General features: G+C 45.4%; 20 non-coding genes across 20 annotated transcripts; all 20 read left to right on the top strand.

Moving 5' to 3' along the window:
- The first annotated feature begins 203 nt into the window (after positions 1 to 203).
- Positions 204 to 275, top strand: trnac-gca (transfer RNA cysteine (anticodon GCA)). Its single transcript has one exon. It is a non-coding gene; the product is annotated as a tRNA-Cys (tRNA).
- A 657-nt stretch (positions 276 to 932) lies between these two features.
- On the top strand, positions 933 to 1,005 carry trnav-cac (transfer RNA valine (anticodon CAC)). The gene has a single exon. It is a non-coding gene; the product is annotated as a tRNA-Val (tRNA).
- A 793-nt stretch (positions 1,006 to 1,798) lies between these two features.
- On the top strand, positions 1,799 to 1,880 carry trnas-gcu (transfer RNA serine (anticodon GCU)). The gene has a single exon. It is a non-coding gene; the product is annotated as a tRNA-Ser (tRNA).
- Positions 1,881 to 3,188: 1,308 nt separating this feature from the next.
- trnac-gca (transfer RNA cysteine (anticodon GCA)) lies at positions 3,189 to 3,260 on the top strand. The gene has a single exon. It is a non-coding gene; the product is annotated as a tRNA-Cys (tRNA).
- A 657-nt stretch (positions 3,261 to 3,917) lies between these two features.
- Positions 3,918 to 3,990, top strand: trnav-cac (transfer RNA valine (anticodon CAC)). The gene has a single exon. It is a non-coding gene; the product is annotated as a tRNA-Val (tRNA).
- Positions 3,991 to 4,783: 793 nt separating this feature from the next.
- On the top strand, positions 4,784 to 4,865 carry trnas-gcu (transfer RNA serine (anticodon GCU)). The gene has a single exon. It is a non-coding gene; the product is annotated as a tRNA-Ser (tRNA).
- Positions 4,866 to 6,173: 1,308 nt separating this feature from the next.
- Positions 6,174 to 6,245, top strand: trnac-gca (transfer RNA cysteine (anticodon GCA)). Its single transcript has one exon. It is a non-coding gene; the product is annotated as a tRNA-Cys (tRNA).
- Positions 6,246 to 6,901: 656 nt separating this feature from the next.
- Positions 6,902 to 6,974, top strand: trnav-cac (transfer RNA valine (anticodon CAC)). The gene has a single exon. It is a non-coding gene; the product is annotated as a tRNA-Val (tRNA).
- Positions 6,975 to 7,767: 793 nt separating this feature from the next.
- On the top strand, positions 7,768 to 7,849 carry trnas-gcu (transfer RNA serine (anticodon GCU)). Its single transcript has one exon. It is a non-coding gene; the product is annotated as a tRNA-Ser (tRNA).
- Positions 7,850 to 9,157: 1,308 nt separating this feature from the next.
- On the top strand, positions 9,158 to 9,229 carry trnac-gca (transfer RNA cysteine (anticodon GCA)). Its single transcript has one exon. It is a non-coding gene; the product is annotated as a tRNA-Cys (tRNA).
- Positions 9,230 to 10,748: 1,519 nt separating this feature from the next.
- Positions 10,749 to 10,830, top strand: trnas-gcu (transfer RNA serine (anticodon GCU)). The gene has a single exon. It is a non-coding gene; the product is annotated as a tRNA-Ser (tRNA).
- Positions 10,831 to 12,138: 1,308 nt separating this feature from the next.
- On the top strand, positions 12,139 to 12,210 carry trnac-gca (transfer RNA cysteine (anticodon GCA)). The gene has a single exon. It is a non-coding gene; the product is annotated as a tRNA-Cys (tRNA).
- Positions 12,211 to 12,867: 657 nt separating this feature from the next.
- trnav-cac (transfer RNA valine (anticodon CAC)) lies at positions 12,868 to 12,940 on the top strand. The gene has a single exon. It is a non-coding gene; the product is annotated as a tRNA-Val (tRNA).
- A 793-nt stretch (positions 12,941 to 13,733) lies between these two features.
- Positions 13,734 to 13,815, top strand: trnas-gcu (transfer RNA serine (anticodon GCU)). The gene has a single exon. It is a non-coding gene; the product is annotated as a tRNA-Ser (tRNA).
- A 1,308-nt stretch (positions 13,816 to 15,123) lies between these two features.
- Positions 15,124 to 15,195, top strand: trnac-gca (transfer RNA cysteine (anticodon GCA)). Its single transcript has one exon. It is a non-coding gene; the product is annotated as a tRNA-Cys (tRNA).
- A 657-nt stretch (positions 15,196 to 15,852) lies between these two features.
- Positions 15,853 to 15,925, top strand: trnav-cac (transfer RNA valine (anticodon CAC)). Its single transcript has one exon. It is a non-coding gene; the product is annotated as a tRNA-Val (tRNA).
- A 793-nt stretch (positions 15,926 to 16,718) lies between these two features.
- On the top strand, positions 16,719 to 16,800 carry trnas-gcu (transfer RNA serine (anticodon GCU)). The gene has a single exon. It is a non-coding gene; the product is annotated as a tRNA-Ser (tRNA).
- Positions 16,801 to 18,107: 1,307 nt separating this feature from the next.
- Positions 18,108 to 18,179, top strand: trnac-gca (transfer RNA cysteine (anticodon GCA)). Its single transcript has one exon. It is a non-coding gene; the product is annotated as a tRNA-Cys (tRNA).
- Positions 18,180 to 18,836: 657 nt separating this feature from the next.
- On the top strand, positions 18,837 to 18,909 carry trnav-cac (transfer RNA valine (anticodon CAC)). The gene has a single exon. It is a non-coding gene; the product is annotated as a tRNA-Val (tRNA).
- A 793-nt stretch (positions 18,910 to 19,702) lies between these two features.
- trnas-gcu (transfer RNA serine (anticodon GCU)) lies at positions 19,703 to 19,784 on the top strand. Its single transcript has one exon. It is a non-coding gene; the product is annotated as a tRNA-Ser (tRNA).
- The last annotated feature ends 1,058 nt before the right edge of the window (positions 19,785 to 20,842 follow it).

Genomic DNA, 20,842 nt, shown 5'->3' with positions numbered 1-20,842 from the left:
AGGAATCATAACAACTGGAAACATAAGCGGAATGGTTGAAAGCGTACGTTGTCTCTACCACAATTTGTATAGGTCAGTGCTAGAGCATTTAACAGCAGATAGAGTCGCCCCACGTTCACTTGGACATTCTCACGTTGGCTTTAATTGCTGTGACGTATAACACGTGAAGCTTTTTCAATTCTTCAGTGTGGTGTCGGTTTCACGGGGGTATAGCTCAGTGGTAGAGCATTTGACTGCAGATCAAGAGGTCCCCGGTTCAAATCCGGGTGCCCCCTTAGAGAAAGCCCACATGTTTGCAGCTTCTTGCGGTAGTTCGGCGTGCTAATGTGTCTGACGCAAAGTTCGTCCTGGAACATTCTAACGCAGGTGTAGGCAACGTCGTTCCTGGAGTGCCGCATTCCTGCAGAATTTGTCCTCAGCTCTTATCGTAGCTCTGTGGCTAATTAAGGTCTAAAGGGTCGGCTGAAAACTAGGTTTTACCAGGGTTGGAAACAAAATCTGCAGGACTGCAGCATTACAGGGCCGACGTTGCCCACCACGGTTGTAACGCTAAAGCCGGACATACACTGTGGGATTTAAGCACAATCGTGGCTAAATGCCAACGTACACTGAACTAGTAAATCCCATGCCATGTCAACCCATAGCTCACAAACTGTATGCTCACACTAAAGGTTCAGATCGGCGAGCTGCGACTTGACTGCTCGCACTTCACGTCTGAAATAAACACGCAAGACACCCAAACACAGAAGTGCGTGGCTGTTTGCCTGTTTCAGAAGAAACATACATGCATTCCCATCAAATGCGTCGCCTTTCTCATACAGTATGTGCGGTTCCTTTAAACGACCGCTAGGGGTTTTCCCTTTAAAATGTGTGGCATACAGAGAAAATATGTGGCAGAATCTGTTCAAACAACCAGGGTACGTGACAGGCAGGTTTCTGTAGTGTAGTGGTTATCACGTTCGCCTCACACGCGAAAGGTCCTCGGTTCGAAACCGAGCAGAAACAACGCGTGCCTTTTGATACAAAGCCAGTCAAACTTATTTCGTGATGCATTTTACCGCTTGTGCCATGAAGCACTTTCAAAGTTACACACAGTGGTAGGTTTCCGCTTCACACGTGACAGGTGGCCTGTTCGCAAGCGTGCGAAAAGCATTGCCCCATTGGGGAGAGTTGCACAGAGAGAAAATGTGTGGCCGAATCAATCAAAACAAGCGAAGAATCCAAATGGGCAGGTTTCTGTGGTGTAGTGGTTAACACGCTCGCCTCACACGCGAAAGGTTCTGGGTTCCTCTGAAGTAAACACTTTGTTAGAGATGTGAAAGGGTTTAAGCCACATTGATTTAATTACGTGAACAGTTAAATCAGTTTGCGAACCCGATCGTCGGTTTGTGAGAGTTAAACTTACGGCGGGTGAGGGTTTTGAGGTTCAGTCTACATTACCCAGCAATTTGGCTGGGTATTTAGGCCAACGAAAACCTCTTGTTCTTTTTACGTAAAGTCTTGAATGGTTTTCGCCTTTTCATGTTTAAATCTGTTGAAAACAATTTTGAGAGAAAAAACCCTTTGCTTTAAAGGTCAGTCCTTTTTATGATTTCCAAACATGTCTAAGGCGATGGATTGCAAATCCACAGTTCTCTTAACGCCTTTACCTTCCATTAGGCTGAAATGAACGCTTTCTAAAAGATAGCGTTTCACTACCTCAACAGTTGAATCAACTTGACACAAGCTGCTATGTACTTGCTGGTCGGTTAGGATTAGGAAAATGCAGAAAGGTAGCGGTTCCGAGGACAGTCGACGCGACGAGGTGGCCGAGTGGTTAAGGCGATGGACTGCTAATCCATTGTGCTCTGCACGCGTGGGTTCGAATCCCATCCTCGTCGCTTGCCGTTACGTGCTTGAGCTGCCTTTGGAATGCAACCTTGCTCTGGACGTTGGGTGTTTTTCTGCCACAGCTAGTGAATGTTTTCTCAGAGATACCAAGGCGTTTAAGCCACAATTTCAAACCCTCCTGCAAAAAACCTGTAATGCTGGAGGCCACAACTTTTGCGTGAAGCAGAACTCTGTCGCCTGACTCCAGTGATCCGGGTTCAAATCGTGGTGGAACTTATCTATTTGCAAAAGCGTGTGCAGAGCTAATTCTAGTTTTTGGCAGTGGTAAAGATCCCTTTGAAAAACCCCAAAGCCACCTTATTAAATGAGTCTCGCTTCAGTAAGTTTGTCACTCGGTACTTGGGTTCCAGTGGGTTGCATGGTGCCTTGTTTAGTGTACGTTGTAATGGTCAGCATTCTGGACTTTGAATCCAGTGATCCAAGTTCAATCTTGACGGAACCTTGTTAAGGTGGGAGTAGCTTACATAATGTTTCTACTGAATTGTGGTAGTGGGAATGGGCTTTCTGGAAACCACAAGCCTCAGATTTCCTCAGATAAATACCTCTCTAATTCACAACATTATGCGGCAAACGTTCCATGGTTTAATTTTTAGCGCTCTGGACATTGATTCCAGCAATGCGAGATCAAATCTCAGTACAACCTTCCTTTGTTCTCTTTGAATTTTATGTTGACCCAAGTTCCCATGGTGTTTCTGTTAGAACTATGAACTTCATGGCAAAACGTCTTGTAGTGGTTTTCATAGTGTAATGGTAAGCGCTTTGGCCTTTGAATGTAACAATCTGAGTTCAAATGTGATGTTGCTTCTGAGATGTGGCAACAGGAAAGGGCTCACTGGAAAGCAAGAGCATCAGACTTTCTCAAATAACTCTTCCAGTTTACTGCATGACATTATAGGGCAAGCGGTGGCAAGATACTAATAACTTCAAGGATGTTACTGTTAGCACTCTGCATTTTGAATCCAGATTCTCAGGGGGGCACTTGAGTGTTGTCAGACTCTAAAGTCCATCCTACGTGCCTACTGTCTAGAAAGTGGTAAAGACTGGGCTGAGGGGTTGCCTTTGTTGATGTTCAGTGTAAGTGGACCAGTACAGTACAGGAATCATAACAACTGGAAACATAAGCGGAATGGTTGAAAGCGTACGTTGTCTCTACCACAATTTGTATAGGTCAGTGCTAGAGCATTTAACAGCAGATAGAGTCGCCCCACATTCACTTGGACATTCTCACGTTGGCTTTAATTGCTGTGAGGTATAACACGTGAAGCTTTTTCAATTCTTCAGTGTGGTGTCGGTTTCACGGGGGTATAGCTCAGTGGTAGAGCATTTGACTGCAGATCAAGAGGTCCCCGGTTCAAATCCGGGTGCCCCCTTAGAGAAAGCCCACATGTTTGCAGCTTCTTGCGGTAGTTCGGCGTGCTAATGTGTCTGACGCAAAGTTCGTCCTGGAACATTCTAACGCAGGTGTAGGCAACGTCGTTCCTGGAGTGCCGCATTCCTGCAGAATTTGTCCTCAGCTCTTATCGTAGCTCTGTGGCTAATTAAGGTCTAAAGGGTCGGCTGAAAACTAGGTTTTACCAGGGTTGGAAACAAAATCTGCAGGACTGCAGCATTACAGGGCCGACGTTGCCCACCACGGTTGTAACGCTAAAGCCGGACATACACTGTGGGATTTAAGCACAATCGTGGCTAAATGCCAACGTACACTGAACTAGTAAATCCCATGCCATGTCAACCCATAGCTCACAAACTGTATGCTCACACTAAAGGTTCAGATCGGCGAGCTGCGACTTGACTGCTCGCACTTCACGTCTGAAATTAACACGCGAGACACCCAAACACAGAAGTGCGTGGCTGTTTGCCTGTTTCAGAAGAAACATACATGCATTCCCATCAAATGCGTCGCCTTACTCATACAGTATGTGCGGTTCCTTTAAACGACCGCTAGGGGTTTTCCCTGTAAAATGTGTGGCATACAGAGAAAATATGTGGCAGAATCTGTTCAAACAACCAGGGTAGGTGACAGGCAGGTTTCTGTAGTGTAGTGGTTATCACGTTCGCCTCACACGCGAAAGGTCCTCGGTTCGAAACCGAGCAGAAACAACGCGTGCCTTTTGATACAAAGCCAGTCAAACTTATTTCGTGATGCATTTTACCGCTTGTGCCATGAAGCACTTTCAAAGTTACACACAGTGGTAGGTTTCCGCTTCACACGTGACAGGTGGCCTGTTCGCAAGCGTGCGAAAAGCATTGCCCCATTGGGGAGAGTTGCACAGAGAGAAAATGTGTGGCCGAATCAATCAAAACAAGCGAAGAATCCAAATGGGCAGGTTTCTGTGGTGTAGTGGTTAACACGCTCGCCTCACACGCGAAAGGTTCTGGGTTCCTCTGAAGTAAACACTTTGTTAGAGATGTGAAAGGGTTTAAGCCACATTGATTTAATTACGTGAACAGTTAAATCAGTTTGCGAACCCGATCGTCGGTTTGTGAGAGTTAAACTTACGGCGGGTGAGGGTTTTGAGGTTCAGTCTACATTACCCAGCAATTTGGCTGGGTATTTAGGCCAACGAAAACCTCTTGTTCTTTTTACGTAAAGTCTTGAATGGTTTTCGCCTTTTCATGTTTAAATCTGTTGAAAACAATTTTGAGAGAAAAAACCCTTTGCTTTAAAGGTCAGTCCTTTTTATGATTTCCAAACATGTCTAAGGCGATGGATTGCAAATCCACAGTTCTCTTAACGCCTTTACCTTCCATTAGGCTGAAATGAACGCTTTCTAAAAGATAGCGTTTCACTACCTCAACAGTTGAATCAACTTGACACAAGCTGCTATGTACTTGCTGGTCGGTTAGGATTAGGAAAATGCAGAAAGGTAGCGGTTCCGAGGACAGTCGACGCGACGAGGTGGCCGAGTGGTTAAGGCGATGGACTGCTAATCCATTGTGCTCTGCACGCGTGGGTTCGAATCCCATCCTCGTCGCTTGCCGTTACGTGCTTGAGCTGCCTTTGGAATGCAACCTTGCTCTGGACGTTGGGTGTTTTTCTGCCACAGCTAGTGAATGTTTTCTCAGAGATACCAAGGCGTTTAAGCCACAATTTCAAACCCTCCTGCAAAAAACCTGTAATGCTGGAGGCCACAACTTTTGCGTGAAGCAGAACTCTGTCGCCTGACTCCAGTGATCCGGGTTCAAATCGTGGTGGAACTTATCTATTTGCAAAAGCGTGTGCAGAGCTAATTCTAGTTTTTGGCAGTGGTAAAGATCCCTTTGAAAAACCCCAAAGCCACCTTATTAAATGAGTCTCGCTTCAGTAAGTTTGTCACTCGGTACTTGGGTTCCAGTGGGTTGCATGGTGCCTTGTTTAGTGTACGTTGTAATGGTCAGCATTCTGGACTTTGAATCCAGTGATCCAAGTTCAATCTTGACGGAACCTTGTTAAGGTGGGAGTAGCTTACATAATGTTTCTACTGAATTGTGGTAGTGGGAATGGGCTTTCTGGAAACCACAAGCCTCAGATTTCCTCAGATAAATACCTCTCTAATTCACAACATTATGCGGCAAACGTTCCATGGTTTAATTTTTAGCGCTCTGGACATTGATTCCAGCAATGCGAGATCAAATCTCAGTACAACCTTCCTTTGTTCTCTTTGAATTTTATGTTGACCCAAGTTCCCATGGTGTTTCTGTTAGAACTATGAACTTCATGGCAAAACGTCTTGTAGTGGTTTTCATAGTGTAATGGTAAGCGCTTTGGCCTTTGAATGTAACAATCTGAGTTCAAATGTGATGTTGCTTCTGAGATGTGGCAACAGGAAAGGGCTCACTGGAAAGCAAGAGCATCAGACTTTCTCAAATAACTCTTCCAGTTTACTGCATGACATTATACGGCAAGCGGTGGCAAGATACTAATAACTTCAAGGATGTTACTGTTAGCACTCTGCATTTTGAATCCAGATTCTCAGGGGGGCACTTGAGTGTTGTCAGACTCTAAAGTCCATCCTACGTGCCTACTGTCTAGAAAGTGGTAAAGACTGGGCTGAGGGGTTGCCTTTGTTGATGTTCAGTGTAAGTGGACCAGTACAGTACAGGAATCATAACAACTGGAAACATAAGCGGAATGGTTGAAAGCGTACGTTGTCTCTACCACAATTTGTATAGGTCAGTGCTAGAGCATTTAACAGCAGATAGAGTCGCCCCACGTTCACTTGGACATTCTCACGTTGGCTTTAATTGCTGTGACGTATAACACGTGAAGCTTTTTCAATTCTTCAGTGTGGTGTCGGTTTCACGGGGGTATAGCTCAGTGGTAGAGCATTTGACTGCAGATCAAGAGGTCCCCGGTTCAAATCCGGGTGCCCCCTTAGAGAAAGCCCACATGTTTGCAGCTTCTTGCGGTAGTTCGGCGTGCTAATGTGTCTGACGCAAAGTTCGTCCTGGAACATTCTAACGCAGGTGTAGGCAACGTCGTTCCTGGAGTGCCGCATTCCTGCAGAATTTGTCCTCAGCTCTTATCGTAGCTCTGTGGCTAATTAAGGTCTAAAGGGTCGGCTGAAAACTAGGTTTTACCAGGGTTGGAAACAAAATCTGCAGGACTGCAGCATTACAGGGCCGACGTTGCCCACCACGGTTGTAACGCTAAAGCCGGACATACACTGTGGGATTTAAGCACAATCGTGGCTAAATGCCAACGTACACTGAACTAGTAAATCCCATGCCATGTCAACCCATAGCTCACAAACTGTATGCTCACACTAAAGGTTCAGATCGGCGAGCTGCGACTTGACTGCTCGCACTTCACGTCTGAAATAAACACGCGAGACACCCAAACACAGAAGTGCGTGGCTGTTTGCCTGTTTCAGAAGAAACATACATGCATTCCCATCAAATGCGTCGCCTTTCTCATACAGTATGTGCGGTTCCTTTAAACGACCGCTAGGGGTTTTCCCTTTAAAATGTGTGGCATACAGAGAAAATTGTGGCAGAATCTGTTCAAACAACCAGGGTACGTGACAGGCAGGTTTCTGTAGTGTAGTGGTTATCACGTTCGCCTCACACGCGAAAGGTCCTCGGTTCGAAACCGAGCAGAAACAACGCGTGCCTTTTGATACAAAGCCAGTCAAACTTATTTCGTGATGCATTTTACCGCTTGTGCCATGAAGCACTTTCAAAGTTACACACAGTGGTAGGTTTCCGCTTCACACGTGACGGGTGGCCTGTTCGCAAGCGTGCGAAAAGCATTGCCCCATTGGGGAGAGTTGCACAGAGAGAAAATGTGTGGCCGAATCAATCAAAACAAGCGAAGAATCCAAATGGGCAGGTTTCTGTGGTGTAGTGGTTAACACGCTCGCCTCACACGCGAAAGGTTCTGGGTTCCTCTGAAGTAAACACTTTGTTAGAGATGTGAAAGGGTTTAAGCCACATTGATTTAATTACGTGAACAGTTAAATCAGTTTGCGAACCCGATCGTCGGTTTGTGAGAGTTAAACTTACGGTGGGTGAGGGTTTTGAGGTTCAGCCTACATTACCCAGCAATTTGGCTGGGTATTTAGGCCAACGAAAACCTCTTGTTCTTTTTACGTAAAGTCTTGAATGGTTTTCGCCTTTTCATGTTTAAATCTGTTGAAAACAATTTTGAGAGAAAAAACCCTTTGCTTTAAAGGTCAGTCCTTTTTATGATTTCCAAACATGTCTAAGGCGATGGATTGCAAATCCACAGTTCTCTTAACGCCTTTACCTTCCATTAGGCTGAAATGAACGCTTTCTAAAAGATAGCGTTTCACTACCTCAACAGTTGAATCAACTTGACACAAGCTGCTATGTACTTGCTGGTCGGTTAGGATTAGGAAAATGCCGAAAGGTAGCGGTTCCGAGGACAGTCGACGCGACGAGGTGGCCGAGTGGTTAAGGCGATGGACTGCTAATCCATTGTGCTCTGCACGCGTGGGTTCGAATCCCATCCTCGTCGCTTGCCGTTACGTGCTTGAGCTGCCTTTGGAATGCAACCTTGCTCTGGACGTTGGGTGTTTTTCTGCCACAGCTAGTGAATGTTTTCTCAGAGATACCAAGGCGTTTAAGCCACAATTTCAAACCCTCCTGCAAAAAACCTGTAATGCTGGAGGCCACAACTTTTGCGTGAAGCAGAACTCTGTCGCCTGACTCCAGTGATCCGGGTTCAAATCGTGGTGGAACTTATCTATTTGCAAAAGCGTGTGCAGAGCTAATTCTAGTTTTTGGCAGTGGTAAAGATCCCTTTGAAAAACCCCAAAGCCACCTTATTAAATGAGTCTCGCTTCAGTAAGTTTGTCACTCGGTACTTGGGTTCCAGTGGGTTGCATGGTGCCTTGTTTAGTGTACGTTGTAATGGTCAGCATTCTGGACTTTGAATCCAGTGATCCAAGTTCAATCTTGACGGAACCTTGTTAAGGTGGGAGTAGCTTACATAATGTTTCTACTGAATTGTGGTAGTGGGAATGGGCTTTCTGGAAACCACAAGCCTCAGATTTCCTCAGATAAATACCTCTCTAATTCACAACATTATGCGGCAAACGTTCCATGGTTTAATTTTTAGCGCTCTGGACATTGATTCCAGCAATGCGAGATCAAATCTCAGTACAACCTTCCTTTGTTCTCTTTGAATTTTATGTTGACCCAAGTTCCCATGGTGTTTCTGTTAGAACTATGAACTTCATGGCAAAACGTCTTGTAGTGGTTTTCATAGTGTAATGGTAAGCGCTTTGGCCTTTGAATGTAACAATCTGAGTTCAAATGTGATGTTGCTTCTGAGATGTGGCAACAGGAAAGGGCTCACTGGAAAGCAAGAGCATCAGACTTTCTCAAATAACTCTTCCAGTTTACTGCATGACATTATACGGCAAGCGGTGGCAAGATACTAATAACTTCAAGGATGTTACTGTTAGCACTCTGCATTTTGAATCCAGATTCTCAGGGGGGCACTTGAGTGTTGTCAGACTCTAAAGTCCATCCTACGTGCCTACTGTCTAGAAAGTGGTAAAGACTGGGCTGAGGGGTTGCCTTTGTTGATGTTCAGTGTATGTGGACCAGTACAGTACAGGAATCATAACAACTGGAAACATAAGCGGAATGGTTGAAAGCGTACGTTGTCTCTACCACAATTTGTATAGGTCAGTGCTAGAGCATTTAACAGCAGATAGAGTCGCCCCACGTTCACTTGGACATTCTCACGTTGGCTTTAATTGCTGTGACGTATAACACGTGAAGCTTTTTCAATTCTTCAGTGTGGTGTCGGTTTCACGGGGGTATAGCTCAGTGGTAGAGCATTTGACTGCAGATCAAGAGGTCCCCGGTTCAAATCCGGGTGCCCCCTTAGAGAAAGCCCACATGTTTGCAGCTTCTTGCGGTAGTTCGGCGTGCTAATGTGTCTGACGCAAAGTTCGTCCTGGAACATTCTAACGCAGGTGTAGGCAACGTCGTTCCTGGAGTGCCGCATTCCTGCAGAATTTGTCCTCAGCTCTTATCGTAGCTCTGTGGCTAATTAAGGTCTAAAGGGTCGGCTGAAAACTAGGTTTTACCAGGGTTGGAAACAAAATCTGCAGGACTGCAGCATTACAGGGCCGACGTTGCCCACCACGGTTGTAACGCTAAAGCCGGACATACACTGTGGGATTTAAGCACAATCGTGGCTAAATGCCAACGTACACTGAACTAGTAAATCCCATGCCATGTCAACCCATAGCTCACAAACTGTATGCTCACACTAAAGGTTCAGATCGGCGAGCTGCGACTTGACTGCTCGCACTTCACGTCTGAAATAAACACGCGAGACACCCAAACACAGAAGTGCGTGGCTGTTTGCCTGTTTCAGAAGAAACATACATGCATTCCCATCAAATGCGTCGCCTTTCTCATACAGTATGTGCGGTTCCTTTAAACGACCGCTAGGGGTTTTCCCTTTAAAATGTGTGGCATACAGAGAAAATATGTGGCAGAATCTGTTCAAACAACCAGGGTACGTGACAGGCAGGTTTCTGTAGTGTAGTGGTTATCACGTCTTACACGCGAAAGGCCCTCGGTTCGAAACCGAGCAGAAACAACGCGTGCCTTTTGATACAAAGCCAGTCAAACTTATTTCGTGATGCATTTTACCGCTTGTGCCATGAAGCACTTTCAAAGTTACACACAGTGGTAGGTTTCCGCTTCACACGTGACAGGTGGCCTGTTCGCAAGCGTGCGAAAAGCATTGCCCCATTGGGGAGAGTTGCACAGAGAGAAAATGTGTGGCCGAATCAATCAAAACAAGCGAAGAATCCAAATGGGCAGGTTTCTGTGGTGTAGTGGTTAACACGCTCGCCTCACACGCGAAAGGTTCTGGATTCCTCTGAAGTAAACACTTTGTTAGAGATGTGAAAGGGTTTAAGCCACATTGATTTAATTACGTGAACAGTTAAATCAGTTTGCGAACCCGATCGTCGGTTTGTGAGAGTTAAACTTACGGCGGGTGAGGGTTTTGAGGTTCAGTCTACATTACCCAGCAATTTGGCTGGGTATTTAGGCCAGCGAAAACCTCTTGTTCTTTTTACGTAAAGTCTTGAATGGTTTTCGCCTTTTCATGTTTAAATCTGTTGAAAACAATTTTGAGAGAAAAAACCCTTTGCTTTAAAGGTCAGTCCTTTTTATGATTTCCAAACATGTCTAAGGCGATGGATTGCAAATCCACAGTTCTCTTAACGCCTTTACCTTCCATTAGGCTGAAATGAATGCTTTCTAAAAGATAGCGTTTCACTACCTCAACAGTTGAATCAACTTGACACAAGCTGCTATGTACTTGCTGGTCGGTTAGGATTAGGAAAATGCCGAAAGGTAGCGGTTCCGAGAACAGTCGATGCGACGAGGTGGCCGAGTGGTTAAGGCGATGGACTGCTAATCCATTGTGCTCTGCACGCGTGGGTTCGAATCCCATCCTCGTCGCTTGCCGTTACGTGCTTGAGCTGCCTTTGGAATGCAACCTTGCTCTGGACGTTGGGTGTTTTTCTGCCACAGCTAGTGAATGTTTTCTCAGAGATACCAAGGCGTTTAAGCCACAATTTCAAACCCTCCTGCAAAAAACCTGTAATGCTGGAGGCCACAACTTTTGCGTGAAGCAGAACTCTGTCGCCTGACTCCAGTGATCCGGGTTCAAATCGTGGTGGAACTTATCTATTTGCAAAAGCGTGTGCAGAGCTAATTCTAGTTTTTGGCAGTGGTAAAGATCCCTTTGAAAAACCCCAAAGCCACCTTATTAAATGAGTCTCGCTTCAGTAAGTTTGTCACTCGGTACTTGGGTTCCAGTGGGTTGCATGGTGCCTTGTTTAGTGTACGTTGTAATGGTCAGCATTCTGGACTTTGAATCCAGTGATCCAAGTTCAATCTTGACGGAACCTTGTTAAGGTGGGAGTAGCTTACATAATGTTTCTACTGAATTGTGGTAGTGGGAATGGGCTTTCTGGAAACCACAAGCCTCAGATTTCCTCAGATAAATACCTCTCTAATTCACAACATTATGCGGCAAACGTTCCATGGTTTAATTTTTAGCGCTCTGGACATTGATTCCAGCAATGCGAGATCAAATCTCAGTACAACCTTCCTTTGTTCTCTTTGAATTTTATGTTGACCCAAGTTCCCATGGTGTTTCTGTTAGAACTATGAACTTCATGGCAAAACGTCTTGTAGTGGTTTTCATAGTGTAATGGTAAGCGCTTTGGCCTTTGAATGTAACAATCTGAGTTCAAATGTGATGTTGCTTCTGAGATGTGGCAACAGGAAAGGGCTCACTGGAAAGCAAGAGCATCAGACTTTCTCAAATAACTCTTCCAGTTTACTGCATGACATTATACGGCAAGCGGTGGCAAGATACTAATAACTTCAAGGATGTTACTGTTAGCACTCTGCATTTTGAATCCAGATTCTCAGGGGGGCACTTGAGTGTTGTCAGACTCTAAAGTCCATCCTACGTGCCTACTGTCTAGAAAGTGGTAAAGACTGGGCTGAGGGGTTGCCTTTGTTGATGTTCAGTGTATGTGGACCAGTACAGTACAGGAATCATAACAACTGGAAACATAAGCGGAATGGTTGAAAGCGTACGTTGTCTCTACCACAATATGTAGAGGTCAGTGCTAGAGCATTTAACAGCAGATAGAGTCGCCCCACGTTCACTTGGACATTCTCACGTTGGCTTTAATTGCTGTGACGTATAACACGTGAAGCTTTTTCAATTCTTCAGTGTGGTGTCGGTTTCACGGGGGTATAGCTCAGTGGTAGAGCATTTGACTGCAGATCAAGAGGTCCCCGGTTCAAATCCGGGTGCCCGCTTAGAGAAAGCCCACATGTTTGCAGCTTCTTGCGGTAGTTCGGCGTGCTAATGTGTCTGACGCAAAGTTCGTCCTGGAACATTCTAACGCAGGTGTAGGCAACGTCGTTCCTGGAGTGCCGCATTCCTGCAGAATTTGTCCTCAGCTCTTATCGTAGCTCTGTGGCTAATTAAGGTCTAAAGGGTCGGCTGAAAACTAGGTTTTACCAGGGTTGGAAACAAAATCTGCAGGACTGCAGCATTACAGGGCCGACGTTGCCCACCACGGTTGTAACGCTAAAGCCGGACATACACTGTGGGATTTAAGCACAATCGTGGCTAAATGCCAACGTACACTGAACTAGTAAATCCCATGCCATGTCAACCCATAGCTCACAAACTGTATGCTCACACTAAAGGTTCAGATCGGCGAGCTGCGACTTGACTGCTCGCACTTCACGTCTGAAATAAACACGCGAGACACCCAAACACAGAAGTGCGTGGCTGTTTGCCTGTTTCAGAAGAAACATACATGCATTCCCATCAAATGCGTCGCCTTTCTCATACAGTATGTGCGGTTCCTTTAAACGACCGCTAGGGGTTTTCCCTTTAAAATGTGTGGCATACAGAGAAAATATGTGGCAGAATCTGTTCAAACAACCAGGGTACGTGACAGGCAGGTTTCTGTAGTGTAGTGGTTATCACGTTCGCCTCACACGCGAAAGGCCCTCGGTTCGAAACCGAGCAGAAACAACGCGTGCCTTTTGATACAAAGCCAGTCAAACTTATTTCGTGATGCATTTTACCGCTTGTGCCATGAAGCACTTTCAAAGTTACACACAGTGGTAGGTTTCCGCTTCACACGTGACAGGTGGCCTGTTCGCAAGCGTGCGAAAAGCATTGCCCCATTGGGGAGAGTTGCACAGAGAGAAAATGTGTGGCCGAATCAATCAAAACAAGCGAAGAATCCAAATGGGCAGGTTTCTGTGGTGTAGTGGTTAACACGCTCGCCTCACACGCGAAAGGTTCTGGATTCCTCTGAAGTAAACACTTTGTTAGAGATGTGAAAGGGTTTAAGCCACATTGATTTAATTACGTGAACAGTTAAATCAGTTTGCGAACCCGATCGTCGGTTTGTGAGAGTTAAACTTACGGCGGGTGAGGGTTTTGAGGTTCAGTCTACATTACCCAGCAATTTGGCTGGGTATTTAGGCCAACGAAAACCTCTTGTTCTTTTTACGTAAAGTCTTGAATGGTTTTCGCCTTTTCATGTTTAAATCTGTTGAAAACAATTTTGAGAGAAAAAACCCTTTGCTTTAAAGGTCAGTCCTTTTTATGATTTCCAAACATGTCTAAGGCGATGGATTGCAAATCCACAGTTCTCTTAACGCCTTTACCTTCCATTAGGCTGAAATGAACGCTTTCTAAAAGATAGCGTTTCACTACCTCAACAGTTGAATCAACTTGACACAAGCTGCTATGTACTTGCTGGTCGGTTAGGATTAGGAAAATGCCGAAAGGTAGCGGTTCCGAGGACAGTCGACGCGACGAGGTGGCCGAGTGGTTAAGGCGATGGACTGCTAATCCATTGTGCTCTGCACGCGTGGGTTCGAATCCCATCCTCGTCGCTTGCCGTTACGTGCTTGAGCTGCCTTTGGAATGCAACCTTGCTCTGTTCGTTGGGTGTTTTTCTGCCACAGCTAGTGAATGTTTTCTCAGAGATACCAAGGCGTTTAAGCCACAATTTCAAACCCTCCTGCAAAAAACCTGTAATGCTGGAGGCCACAACTTTTGCGTGAAGCAGAACTCTGTCGCCTGACTCCAGTGATCCGGGTTCAAATCGTGGTGGAACTTATCTATTTGCAAAAGCGTGTGCAGAGCTAATTCTAGTTTTTGGCAGTGGTAAAGATCCCTTTGAAAAACCCCAAAGCCACCTTATTAAATGAGTCTCGCTTCAGTAAGTTTGTCACTCGGTACTTGGGTTCCAGTGGGTTGCATGGTGCCTTGTTTAGTGTACGTTGTAATGGTCAGCATTCTGGACTTTGAATCCAGTGATCCAAGTTCAATCTTGACGGAACCTTGTTAAGGTGGGAGTAGCTTACATAATGTTTCTACTGAATTGTGGTAGTGGGAATGGGCTTTCTGGAAACCACAAGCCTCAGATTTCCTCAGATAAATACCTCTCTAATTCACAACATTATGCGGCAAACGTTCCATGGTTTAATTTTTAGCGCTCTGGACATTGATTCCAGCAATGCGAGATCAAATCTCAGTACAACCTTCCTTTGTTCTCTTTGAATTTTATGTTGACCTAAGTTCCCATGGTGTTTCTGTTAGAACTATGAACTTCATGGCAAAACGTCTTGTAGTGGTTTTCATAGTGTAATGGTAAGCGCTTTGGCCTTTGAATGTAACAATCTGAGTTCAAATGTGATGTTGCTTCTGAGATGTGGCAACAGGAAAGGGCTCACTGGAAAGCAAGAGCATCAGACTTTCTCAAATAACTCTTCCAGTTTACTGCATGACATTATACGGCAAGCGGTGGCAAGATACTAATAACTTCAAGGATGTTACTGTTAGCACTCTGCATTTTGAATCCAGATTCTCAGGGGGGCACTTGAGTGTTGTCAGACTCTAAAGTCCATCCTACGTGCCTACTGTCTAGAAAGTGGTAAAGACTGGGCTGAGGGGTTGCCTTTGTTGATGTTCAGTGTATGTGGACCAGTACAGTACAGGAATCATAACAACTGGAAACATAAGGGGAATGGTTGAAAGCGTACGTTGTCTCTACCACAATATGTAGAGGTCAGTGCTAGAGCATTTAACAGCAGATAGAGTCGCCCCACGTTCACTTGGACATTCTCACGTTGGCTTTAATTGCTGTGACGTATAACACGTGAAGCTTTTTCAATTCTTCAGTGTGGTGTCGGTTTCACGGGGGTATAGCTCAGTGGTAGAGCATTTGACTGCAGATCAAGAGGTCCCCGGTTCAAATCCGGGTGCCCCCTTAGAGAAAGCCCACATGTTTGCAGCTTCTTGCGGTAGTTCGGCGTGCTAATGTGTCTGACGCAAAGTTCGTCCTGGAACATTCTAACGCAGGTGTAGGCAACGTCGTTCCTGGAGTGCCGCATTCCTGCAGAATTTGTCCTCAGCTCTTATCGTAGCTCTGTGGCTAATTAAGGTCTAAAGGGTCGGCTGAAAACTAGGTTTTACCAGGGTTGGAAACAAAATCTGCAGGACTGCAGCATTACAGGGCCGACGTTGCCCACCACGGTTGTAACGCTAAAGCCGGACATACACTGTGGGATTTAAGCACAATCGTGGCTAAATGCCAACGTACACTGAACTAGTAAATCCCATGCCATGTCAACCCATAGCTCACAAACTGTATGCTCACACTAAAGGTTCAGATCGGCGAGCTGCGACTTGACTGCTCGCACTTCACGTCTGAAATAAACACGCGAGACACCCAAACACAGAAGTGCGTGGCTGTTTGCCTGTTTCAGAAGAAACATACATGCATTCCCATCAAATGCGTCGCCTTTCTCATACAGTATGTGCGGTTCCTTTAAACGACCGCTAGGGGTTTTCCCTTTAAAATGTGTGGCATACAGAGAAAATATGTGGCAGAATCTGTTCAAACAACCAGGGTACGTGACAGGCAGGTTTCTGTAGTGTAGTGGTTATCACGTTCGCCTCACACGCGAAAGGTCCTCGGTTCGAAACCGAGCAGAAACAATGCGTGCCTTTTGATACAAAGCCAGTCAAACTTATTTCGTGATGCATTTTACCGCTTGTGCCATGAAGCACTTTCAAAGTTACACACAGTGGTAGGTTTCCGCTTCACACGTGACAGGTGGCCTGTTCGCAAGCGTGCGAAAAGCATTGCCCCATTGGGGAGAGTTGCACAGAGAGAAAATGTGTGGCCGAATCAATCAAAACAAGCGAAGAATCCAAATGGGCAGGTTTCTGTGGTGTAGTGGTTAACACGCTCGCCTCACACGCGAAAGGTTCTGGGTTCCTCTGAAGTAAACACTTTGTTAGAGATGTGAAAGGGTTTAGGCCACATTGATTTAATTACGTGAACAGTTAAATCAGTTTGCGAACCCGATCGTCGGTTTGTGAGAGTTAAACTTACGGCGGGTGAGGGTTTTGAGGTTCAGTCTACATTACCCAGCAATTTGGCTGGGTATTTAGGCCAACGAAAACCTCTTGTTCTTTTTACGTGAAGTCTTGAATGGTTTTCGCCTTTTCATGTTTAAATCTGTTGAAAACAATTTTGAGAGAAAAAACCCTTTGCTTTAAAGGTCAGTCCTTTTTATGATTTCCAAACATGTCTAAGGCGATGGATTGCAAATCCACAGTTCTCTTAACGCCTTTACCTTCCATTAGGCTGAAATGAACGCTTTCTAAAAGATAGCGTTTCACTACCTCAACAGTTGAATCAACTTGACACAAGCTGCTATGTACTTGCTGGTCGGTTAGGATTAGGAAAATGCCGAAAGGTAGCGGTTCCGAGGACAGTCGACGCGACGAGGTGGCCGAGTGGTTAAGGCGATGGACTGCTAATCCATTGTGCTCTGCACGCGTGGGTTCGAATCCCATCCTCGTCGCTTGGCGTTACGTGCTTGAGCTGCCTTTGGAATGCAACCTTGCTCTGGACGTTGGGTGTTTTTCTGCCAAAGCTAGTGAATGTTTTCTCAGAGATACCAAGGCGTTTAAGCCACAATTTCAAACCCTCCTGCAAAAAACCTGTAATGCTGGAGGCCACAACTTTTGCGTGAAGCAGAACTCTGTCGCCTGACTCCAGTGATCCGGGTTCAAATCGTGGTGGAACTTATCTATTTGCAAAAGCGTGTGCAGAGCTAATTCTAGTTTTTGGCAGTGGTAAAGATCCCTTTGAAAAACCCCAAAGCCACCTTATTAAATGAGTCTCGCTTCAGTAAGTTTGTCACTCGGTACTTGGGTTCCAGTGGGTTGCATGGTGCCTTGTTTAGTGTACGTTGTAATGGTCAGCATTCTGGACTTTGAATCCAGTGATCCAAGTTCAATCTTGACGGAACCTTGTTAAGGTGGGAGTAGCTTACATAATGTTTCTACTGAATTGTGGTAGTGGGAATGGGCTTTCTGGAAACCACAAGCCTCAGATTTCCTCAGATAAATACCTCTCTAATTCACAACATTATGCGGCAAACGTTCCATGGTTTAATTTTTAGCGCTCTGGACATTGATTCCAGCAATGCGAGATCAAATCTCAGTACAACCTTCCTTTGTTCTCTTTGAATTTTATGTTGACCCAAGTTCCCATGGTGTTTCTGTTAGAACTATGAACTTCATGGCAAAACGTCTTGTAGTGGTTTTCATAGTGTAATGGTAAGCGCTTTGGCCTTTGAATGTAACAATCTGAGTTCAAATGTGATGTTGCTTCTGAGATGTGGCAACAGGAAAGGGCTCACTGGAAAGCAAGAGCATCAGACTTTCTCAAATAACTCTTCCAGTTTACTGCATGACATTATAGGGCAAGCGGTGGCAAGATACTAATAACTTCAAGGATGTTACTGTTAGCACTCTGCATTTTGAATCCAGATTCTCAGGGGGGCACTTGAGTGTTGTCAGACTCTAAAGTCCATCCTACGTGCCTACTGTCTAGAAAGTGGTAAAGACTGGGCTGAGGGGTTGCCTTTGTTGATGTTCAGTGTAAGTGGACCAGTACAGTACAGGAATCATAACAACTGGAAACATAAGCGGAATGGTTGAAAGCGTACGTTGTCTCTACCACAATTTGTATAGGTCAGTGCTAGAGCATTTAACAGCAGATAGAGTCGCCCCACGTTCACTTGGACATTCTCACGTTGGCTTTAATTGCTGTGACGTATAACACGTGAAGCTTTTTCAATTCTTCAGTGTGGTGCGGTTTCACGGGGGTATAGCTCAGTGGTAGAGCATTTGACTGCAGATCAAGAGGTCCCCGGTTCAAATCCGGGTGTCCCCTTAGAGAAAGCCCACATGTTTGCAGCTTCTTGCGGTAGTTCGGCGTGCTAATGTGTCTGACGCAAAGTTCGTCCTGGAACATTCTAACGCAGGTGTAGGCAACGTCGTTCCTGGAGTGCCGCATTCCTGCAGAATTTGTCCTCAGCTCTTATCGTAGCTCTGTGGCTAATTAAGGTCTAAAGGGTCGGCTGAAAACTAGGTTTTACCAGGGTTGGAAACAAAATCTGCAGGACTGCAGCATTACAGGGCCGACGTTGCCCACCACGGTTGTAACGCTAAAGCCGGACATACACTGTGGGATTTAAGCACAATCGTGGCTAAATGCCAACGTACACTGAACTAGTAAATCCCATGCCATGTCAACCCATAGCTCACAAACTGTATGCTCAAACTAAAGGTTCAGATCGGCGAGCTGCGACTTGACTGCTCGCACTTCACGTCTGAAATAAACACGCGAGACACCCAAACACAGAAGTGCGTGGCTGTTTGCCTGTTTCAGAAGAAACATACATGCATTCCCATCAAATGCGTCGCCTTTCTCATACAGTATGTGCGGTTCCTTTAAACGACCGCTAGGGGTTTTCCCTTTAAAATGTGTGGCATACAGAGAAAATATGTGGCAGAATCTGTTCAAACAACCAGGGTACGTGACAGGCAGGTTTCTGTAGTGTAGTGGTTATCACGTTCGCCTCACACGCGAAAGGTCCTCGGTTCGAAACCGAGCAGAAACAACGCGTGCCTTTTGATACAAAGCCAGTCAAACTTATTTCGTGATGCATTTTACCGCTTGTGCCATGAAGCACTTTCAAAGTTACACACAGTGGTAGGTTTCCGCTTCACACGTGACAGGTGGCCTGTTCGCAAGCGTGCGAAAAGCATTGCCCCATTGGGGAGAGTTGCACAGAGAGAAAATGTGTGGCCGAATCAATCAAAACAAGCGAAGAATCCAAATGGGCAGGTTTCTGTGGTGTAGTGGTTAACACGCTCGCCTCACACGCGAAAGGTTCTGGGTTCCTCTGAAGTAAACACTTTGTTAGAGATGTGAAAGGGTTTAGGCCACATTGATTTAATTACGTGAACAGTTAAATCAGTTTGCGAACCCGATCGTCGGTTTGTGAGAGTTAAACTTACGGCGGGTGAGGGTTTTGAGGTTCAGTCTACATTACCCAGCAATTTGGCTGGGTATTTAGGCCAACGAAAACCTCTTGTTCTTTTTACGTGAAGTCTTGAATGGTTTTCGCCTTTTCATGTTTAAATCTGTTGAAAACAATTTTGAGAGAAAAAACCCTTTGCTTTAAAGGTCAGTCCTTTTTATGATTTCCAAACATGTCTAAGGCGATGGATTGCAAATCCACAGTTCTCTTAACGCCTTTACCTTCCATTAGGCTGAAATGAACGCTTTCTAAAAGATAGCGTTTCACTACCTCAACAGTTGAATCAACTTGACACAAGCTGCTATGTACTTGCTGGTCGGTTAGGATTAGGAAAATGCCGAAAGGTAGCGGTTCCGAGGACAGTCGACGCGACGAGGTGGCCGAGTGGTTAAGGCGATGGACTGCTAATCCATTGTGCTCTGCACGCGTGGGTTCGAATCCCATCCTCGTCGCTTGGCGTTACGTGCTTGAGCTGCCTTTGGAATGCAACCTTGCTCTGGACGTTGGGTGTTTTTCTGCCACAGCTAGTGAATGTTTTCTCAGAGATACCAAGGCGTTTAAGCCACAATTTCAAACCCTCCTGCAAAAAACCTGTAATGCTGGAGGCCACAACTTTTGCGTGAAGCAGAACTCTGTCGCCTGACTCCAGTGATCCGGGTTCAAATCGTGGTGGAACTTATCTATTTGCAAAAGCGTGTGCAGAGCTAATTCTAGTTTTTGGCAGTGGTAAAGATCCCTTTGAAAAACCCCAAAGCCACCTTATTAAATGAGTCTCGCTTCAGTAAGTTTGTCACTCTGTACTTGGGTTCCAGTGGGTTGCATGGTGCCTTGTTTAGTGTACGTTGTAATGGTCAGCATTCTGGACTTTGAATCCAGTGATCCAAGTTCAATCTTGACGGAACCTTGTTAAGGTGGGAGTAGCTTACATAATGTTTCTACTGAATTGTGGTAGTGGGAATGGGCTTTCTGGAAACCACAAGCCTCAGATTTCCTCAGATAAATACCTCTCTAATTCACAACATTATGCGGCAAACGTTCCATGGTTTAATTTTTAGCGCTCTGGACATTGATTCCAGCAATGCGAGATCAAATCTCAGTACAACCTTCCTTTGTTCTCTTTGAATTTTATGTTGACCCAAGTTCCCATGGTGTTTCTGTTAGAACTATGAACTTCATGGCAAAACGTCTTGTAGTGGTTTTCATAGTGTAATGGTAAGCGCTTTGGCCTTTGAATGTAACAATCTGAGTTCAAATGTGATGTTGCTTCTGAGATGTGGCAACAGGAAAGGGCTCACTGGAAAGCAAGAGCATCAGACTTTCTCAAATAACTCTTCCAGTTTACTGCATGACATTATAGGGCAAGCGGTGGCAAGATACTAATAACTTCAAGGATGTTACTGTTAGCACTCTGCATTTTGAATCCAGATTCTCAGGGGGGCACTTGAGTGTTGTCAGACTCTAAAGTCCATCCTACGTGCCTACTGTCTAGAAAGTGGTAAAGACTGGGCTG

Source organism: Misgurnus anguillicaudatus, chromosome 14 (assembly GCF_027580225.2).
Source record: "Misgurnus anguillicaudatus chromosome 14, ASM2758022v2, whole genome shotgun sequence".
NCBI classification, from domain to species: domain Eukaryota; kingdom Metazoa; phylum Chordata; class Actinopteri; order Cypriniformes; family Cobitidae; genus Misgurnus; species Misgurnus anguillicaudatus.
The sequence above is the reverse complement of the archived record's forward strand: the minus strand, read 5'-3'. Positions and strand labels throughout refer to the sequence as shown.